This window comes from Dipodomys spectabilis, unplaced genomic scaffold (assembly GCF_019054845.1).
Source record: "Dipodomys spectabilis isolate Male_0828 unplaced genomic scaffold, ASM1905484v1 ptg000082l, whole genome shotgun sequence".
NCBI classification, from domain to species: domain Eukaryota; kingdom Metazoa; phylum Chordata; class Mammalia; order Rodentia; family Heteromyidae; genus Dipodomys; species Dipodomys spectabilis.
The window spans coordinates 1,617,720-1,625,066 of record NW_024870759.1 but is presented as its reverse complement, the minus strand read 5'-3'; the positions used below and the strand labels follow the sequence as shown (position 1 = coordinate 1,625,066).

At 45.5% G+C, this 7,347-nt stretch overlaps 1 non-coding gene and 1 pseudogene across 1 annotated transcript; both read left to right on the top strand.

Moving 5' to 3' along the window:
* The first annotated feature begins 251 nt into the window (after nt 1-251).
* On the top strand, nt 252-415 carry LOC122110940. Its single transcript, XR_006147949.1, has one exon. It is a non-coding gene; the product is annotated as a U1 spliceosomal RNA (small nuclear RNA).
* A 2,809-nt stretch (nt 416-3,224) lies between these two features.
* LOC122110915 lies at nt 3,225-5,577 on the top strand (annotated as a pseudogene).
* Nucleotides 5,578-7,347: the final 1,770 nt, after the last annotated feature.

The following is a 7,347-nucleotide window of genomic DNA, read 5'->3' as shown; positions in this document are numbered from 1 at the left end:
AGGTTCTCATAGGACAGTACCAGGTAGTGCTGCTACAGGGAATCAGGGCAAAGGCCAGAACCACGGCAGTGCTTCAGAGACCTGAAAAATTCTCCTGTAGACTTAGGGCGGGTGTGCATGCGTGCGTGCATGTGTGTGTGTGTGTGTGTGTGTGTGTGTGTGTTATACCTATAATAATAGCTCCTCAGGAAGCTGAGATCTGAGGATCATGGATCATGATTTAAAGCCAGCCCAGGCAGAAAAGTCTGTGAATACTTACCTGGCAGGGGAGATACCATGATCACGAAGGTGGTTTTCCCAGGGCGAGGCTTATCCATTGCACTCCGGATGTGCTGACCCCTGCGATTTCCCCAAATGTGGGAAACTCGACTGCATAATTTGTGGTAGTGGTGGACTGCGTTCGCGCTCTCCCCTGGCTAAAAATAAATAAATAAATAAACAAAAAAATAAAAAGAAAAAGAAAAGAAAAGTCTGTGAGCCTCTTATCTCCAATAAACCACCAGAAAACCAGAAGTGGCACTGTGGCTCAAGCACTAGCCTTGAGCTAAAGAGCTCAGGACAGCACCCAGTCCCTGAATTCAAGCCCCACAACTGACAAAAAAAATCCAGAGCTGGGAATGTGGTTTAGTGGTAGAGTGCTTGCCTAGCGTTCATGAAACCCTGGGTTCCATTCTTCAGTACCACATACACAGAAAAGGCTGGAAGTGGCTCTGTGGCCCAAGTGGTAGAGTGCTTGCCTTGAGCAAAAGAAGCTCAGGGACAGTGCCCAGGCTGTGAGTACAAGCCCAGGACTGGCAAAAAAAATTCCAGAGGCTTCAGAATCCTTGTGGAGTGCCAGTTACCATAGAACACTCCATTGCTGCCAGTGAAAAAGCAAGGGAGAAAAGACTACTGACCTGTCCAGGACTTACAGACAGTTAACAATGCTGCAGTTGTCCCAATGCTGGTGGCTCACACCTGTAACCCTAGCTACTCAGGATGCTGAGATCTGAGGATCATGGTTTGAAGCCAAACCAGGCAGGAAAGTCTGAGACTCTTGATCTCCATAACTACCAGAACACCAGAAATAGAGCTTTGGCTCAATGTGGTAGAGTGCTAGCCTTGGGCACAAAAGCTCAAAGACAGAGCCCAGGCACTGAGTTCAAGCTCCACAACCAACAACAACAAAATAATAATGATATGCCACAGTAAAAATATATCTATGGCTGGGAAGGTGGCTCAGTGGTAGAGCGCTTGCCTTGCATGCATGAGGCCATGAGTTTGATTCTTCAGCACCACATAAGCAAAAAAGAAAAAAAAACGGAAGTGGCGCTGTGGCTCAAGTGGTAGAGCGCTAGCCTTGAGCTGAAGACCTGAGGGACAGCGCCCAGGCCCAGAGTTCAGGACCCACTACCGACCAAAAAAAAAAAAAAAAAGTATATACATACACACACACACACACACACACACACACATATATATATATATATATACATACATACATACATCCAGTAGTCTCAAACCCATACACACTCTTAAGCCTCATACCAGCACTAGCTACCTGGTTCTCTTGCTTGGATCTCAAGGATGCTTTCTTCTGTCCATGTATGGTCTCAGTGAGCCAGACAATCTTCTTAGCCTTTGAATAGAAGAATCCTGACAGAAAAAATAAAATCAACTGATCTGGACCCAACTGCCTCAAGAGTTCAAGAACTCCCCCCACTTTATTTGGGGAAGCCCTAGCTGGAGATTTGGCCACCTTCCCAGGGGACCAACTGAATGAACTAGCTATAATTACAGTATGTGGATGACCTCTTCCTAGCTAGCCCGAACCAGAAGAACTGCTGCAGGAGCAACTGGGCTGACCCTCTTATTGGAGGCTGGATATTGAGTCTCCAGGAAAAAGGCCCAGATATGTCAACAGCAGAGAAAATATCTTCCTGGTCTCCCATGGGTGAAGATTGCTGGGGCCAGAGAGCAAGCAAGCTATTTGCTTAATACTTAAACCAGACACCAAGGGGGGGGGGAGTGTAAAAATTCCAGGGTATGGCTAGGTTCTGTAGAATTTGGATCCCAGAATATGTTGTGTTGGTCTCTATATAAGGCTGTCAAAGGCTCACAGCAAGAGCCTTCCAGGAAAGGACTTCCAGGAAAGCAAACACTGTGGTGCTTGCTGTGGTGCTTGGACTGCCTGGTTTAACTTGGGAATTCCATCTCTTTGTCTGAGAAAAGAGCTGGATGAGCCAGGTACCCGTGGCTCATACCTGTAATTGTAGCTACTCAGGAGGCTAAGATCTGAAAGTCATGGTTCAAATCCAGCTCCAGCAGGAAATCCTGTAGACTTTTATCACCCCAATTAACTACCAGAAAACTGAAGTAGAGCTGTGGCTCAAAGTGGTAGAGCACTACTAGCCTTGAGCAAAAGAGCTCAGGGACAGGGCCCAGGGCCTGAGTTCAAGCCTCACAAACAAAAAAAAGGAAGGAAGGGAGGGAGGGAGAAAAGAAAAGAAATGAAAAAAAAAAGGAAAGAAAAGAAAAGAAAAATCTGGTTGGCCTTTAGAGCCCTTACCCAAGAATTTGGACTGTGGTAGCAGCTGGTAGCTTACCTTTACAAGCAATTAGTCCCTCTGGCAGCAGGATGGCCTCCATGTCTTCAGACTCAGCTACCATGATGGTAAGAGAGGAAGAGAGAGAACATTACCTTAGATGTAGGTACTTGCGAGCCAGGAGGAGGCAACAGAAAAGTAGGCAGCAAGACAGAGCTCCAGTTTCCACAGCTAGTAGTGTATGATGCTCCTAGGAAAAGCAAGAGTGCCAGTAATTGAGCTGCTCTTACTAGCGAGAAGAGTCTGAGGTGATAAGAAGGGGCAAACTACACAACGCGAGAGGAAAAAGATGTTTGAAGATACTGTGTAGGAACCTGTCATCCATGAAGAATGTAAAATCTCACTAGGTGCCTGTGGTTCACACCTGTAATCCTAGCCACTCAGGAGGCTGAGATCTGAAGATCACAAGTTCCAAGCCAGCCCAGGCAGGAGAGTTGGTGAGACTCTTACCTCCAATTAACCACCAGAAAACTGGATGTGGCACTATGCTCAAAGTAGTAGTATGCTAGCCTTGAGCAAAAGACCTTAGAGACAGCATCCAGGCCCTGAGTTCAAGCCCCATGACTGAAAACAACAACAGAAAAAAGAAAGAATATAAAATCTGGAAGAATATACCACTTCTTTCTGACCTAGTTATGACCTGTGCTCTTTCCATGGCCCAATCTTACTGTTCAGTGGCTTCCCGAAATGACGACGCCAGAAGGAAAGGGTTATGCTCTTCAATGGCTGGTGCCGGGAATGCATAAATCTGATGCACAGAATCATCCTGTGGTTGCACGAGTTTATATTCCCAATGATGATGCCCAGTTTGATACTTCCCAATGTCACAGTGGCAAGGGTGAATTTGGTAGCTTTGGTTCTAGGACAGGAAAAAATGAATCTGAGATTAAGATTAACCATGAAGCTGGGCACTGGTGGCTCACCCCTATAATCCCAGCTATTCAGGAGACTGAGATTTGAGGATCATGGTTCAAAACCAACCCAGGCAGGAAAGTCAGCGAGACTGTTATTTCTAAAATGCTACTCAGAAAAAGCAGGAAATGAAGCTGTAGTTCTAGTAATAGAGTGCTAGCCTTGAGCAAAAGAAGCTCAGGGACAGTGCCCAGGACCAGAGTTCAAACCCCAGAACCAGAAAGAAAAAAAAAAAGACTAACCATGAAGGAAGAATAAACCATGCTCGTTACACATTGTGGCAGAATCTTCACATCATTGCTACAAAAATGCCATCTTCTGGGGCTGGGAAGGTGGCTCAATGGTAGAGTGCTTGTCTTGTATACATGAGGCCATGGGTTCGATTCCTCAGCACCACATAAGCAGAAAAAGCCAGAAGTGGCACTGTGGCTCAAGTGGTAGAGCTCTAGCCTTGAGCTGAAGAGCTGAGGGACAGCGCCCAGGCCCAGAGTTCAGGCCCCACGACCAACAACAACAAAAAATATGCCATCTTCTGATCTGTAGGCTTTTGACTATAGGAAACATCTTGCTAAGCCAGACCCAAGTGGAGAGTGTAATCCTGATCTTAGGTTAAGAGGTTACCAAAAGGGAGGCTATGTTTTTCATTGGAACTCTAATTTGAGTAGACATTTCCTAAGTGACTCTGATAACCATATTCTCTGTTTGTGGGATATAAATGCAGGATCAGGTCTGGGGATGTGGCTCTGTAGCAGAGTGCTTGCAGTGTAGCAGGCATGAAGCCCTGGGTTTGATTCCTCTACCACATAAACGGAAAGGCCAAAAGTAGCACTGTGGTTCAAGTGGTAGAGTGATAGCCTTGAGCCAAAAGAAGCTCAGGGACAGTGCCCAGGCCATGAGTTCAAGCCCAGGACTGGCACAAATAAATAAATAAATGCAGAATCAAAGGAGGGCAAAAATGTGGCCGGGCACCAGTGGCTCACACCTATAATCCTAGCTATTCAGGAGGCTGAGATCTGAGAATCATGGTTCAAAGAGCTTAGGCAAGAAGTGGTGAGGTAACTCAAAATGGTAGAGTGCTAACCTTGAACAAAAAAGCTCAGGGATAGTGCCCAGGCCTACTTCAAGCCCTGTGACAAAAAAAAAAAAAAAGGCCAAATCGTGGATGCCAATGCAATCTCTACTGGCCACTCTGCTGTTGTCTGTTGTTAAAGATGTGCCCTGGCATCTGTGGCATGAGTCACTGTTTGGATCTGTTGCTGATGATCAGAAACTTGTGATATGGGACACCAGGTCTAATACTACCTGTAAGCAAAGCCACTTGGTGGATGTGCACACTGCTAAGGTCAATTGTCTCTCTTTCCACCCCTACAGTGAATTGCTTCTAGCAACGGGCTCTTCGGATAAGACCATAGCTTTGTAGGACCTGTGTAACTTAAAGTTAAAACTCCATACCTTTAACCAGATACTGGTGGCTCATGCCTATAATCCTACTGGAAGCGGAGATCTGAGGATCAAGGTTCAAAGCCATCCCAGCAGGAAAGTCCAATTAACCACAAGAAAACTAGAAGTGGAACTGTGGCTCAAAGTGGTAGCCTGTTACCCTTGAGCAAAAGAGTTCAAGGACAGCACCCAAGCCCTGAGTTCAAGCCCCACAACTGGCTAATAATAATAATAATAACCAACTCTATACCGTTGAATCTCATAAGGATGAAATTTTTCAGGTCCACTGGTCTTCACATAATGAAACCATTCTGGCTTCAAGTTGTACTGATCACCACCTGAATGTATGGGATTTAAGCGAAACTGGAGAAGAGCAATCAGCAGGATGCAGACTACAGAAGAGAGGCCTCTGGAACCCCTGTGTTCATTCATGGGGGACACACTGCCAAGATTTCCGACTTCAATTGGAACCCCAATGAACTTTGAGTCATTGGTTGTGTCAGAGGAAATCATCTTACAGATACGGCAAATGGCTGAAAACATTCACAATGATGAAGCGGCAGATGTCACAACATTGGAACTACAGGAACAAGAATCTTTTTACTTTTTCTTTTTCTTTTTTTACAGTAATGGGACTTAAAACTCAGAGCCTGGGCCCTCTCCCTGAGCTCTTTTGTTCAAGGTAGCACCCTCCCACTTTGAGCCATATTGCCACTTCCGGTTTTCTGGTGGTTGGTCAGTCTCACTGACTTTCCTGCTCAGGCTAGCTTTGAATTCACAAGATCCTCAGATCTTAGCCTCGTGAGGATTACAGACATGAGCCACCAGTGCCTGGCTAGGATGTAATGCTTACAAGAATGCTTGATTTGTCAAGTGCTATAGTAGAAAATATAAGTGGGATGGCTTATGGAACTTTTTTTGGGGGGGTCCGGTCATGGGGCCTGAACTCTGGGCCTGGGCGCTGTCCCTCAGCTCTTCAGCTCAAGGCTAGCGCTCTATTACTTGAGCCACAGCGCCACATCTGGCTTTTTTCTTTTTGCTTATGTGGTGCTGAGGAATCGAACCCAGGGCCTCAGGCATGCAAGGCAAGAGCTCTACCACTGAGCCACCTTCCCAGCCCCTTATGGAATTCTTTACCATCTGATTCTAGCACTTTGAAGTGAGCTGTTCTGTACTACATCCTATTTGTAGCTATGAGGGAAAAAAGTAAGTTGGTTAAGGGAGAACATCATCATTGTTTCAAAGTACAAATTGCAGGGCAAAGCCTTTTGATTTAGATGTTTTAAGTCCTCATTATCCCAAACTAAGTGCTTGATCAAGTTCCCAAATATGTAGATCTCTGTTTTAAGTCCTCATTGTCCCAAACTAAGTGCTTGATCAAGTTCCCAAATATGCAGATCACTGTTTTCACTTTCTTGATTGGCATAGCAAAAATAAAGTTTAAATTTCTTTTAATTTTTTTTCCAAAAAAGAAAAGCTGATAAGCTTTCACAAAACATTAATACAAAAGTGCCTCACAAAGTGATCATCCTGAAGGACAGCAAAGGATACGGGTAAAGCTGGGCACTGGTGGCTCACACCTGTAATCCTAGCTACTCAAGAGGCTGAGATCTGATGATTGTGGTTGGATGTTAGTCCCAGCAGGAAAGCCCAAGAAACTCTTATCTCCAATAAACTACTCAGAAAAACCAGGAAGTGGCACTGCAGCTCAAGTGGTAGAGTGCTAGCCTTGAGCAAAAAAAGGTCAGTGACTGTGCCTAGCCCTGAGTTCCAGCACCAGGATCAACAAAAACAAAAAAACAAAAACTAGAAACAATATATGCTAAATCCAGCCACCTTCCTACCACCACACCTAGGCCCCTCCAGACCATGTCAGTGAGAACCACGGAGACAAAGTGTATTCAAGTACACCTGATCTGATTAAATGGCCCCCTCAAGCTCCCAGACCTGACTCTCTTCACTGACAGGAGAAGATATGTCAAGGGAGGATACGGGATGACTGGATATGCAGTCACCACAGAGGACCAGACATTAGAGGCAAAGGTTCTTCCCCAGGGGTGGTCCGCCCCAGGAATGCAGCTTTGGGCCTTGATCAGAGCTCTGGAACCTACTGTGAGTTAATACTTACACTGACCCAAATCTGCCTTCACCACCCAGCATGTAGAGCCACTTATAAGAAAGGATGCCTCCTTTCAGCAGGATGAAAAGAAATTAAAAAAGAAAACAACCAAGGACTACTCAAGACAGTATAGGCCCCATCACTGGTAGCCATAATCTACTGTAGGGGATATCAAAAGGTCAGTGACCCAGTCAGCAGAGAAAATAGGTATATGGACAAGGTGATAAAGGAGACTGCTCAATGCATTTTGTTTTTGTTGGTCCTGGGCACTGTCCTAGAGCATCTTTTTGC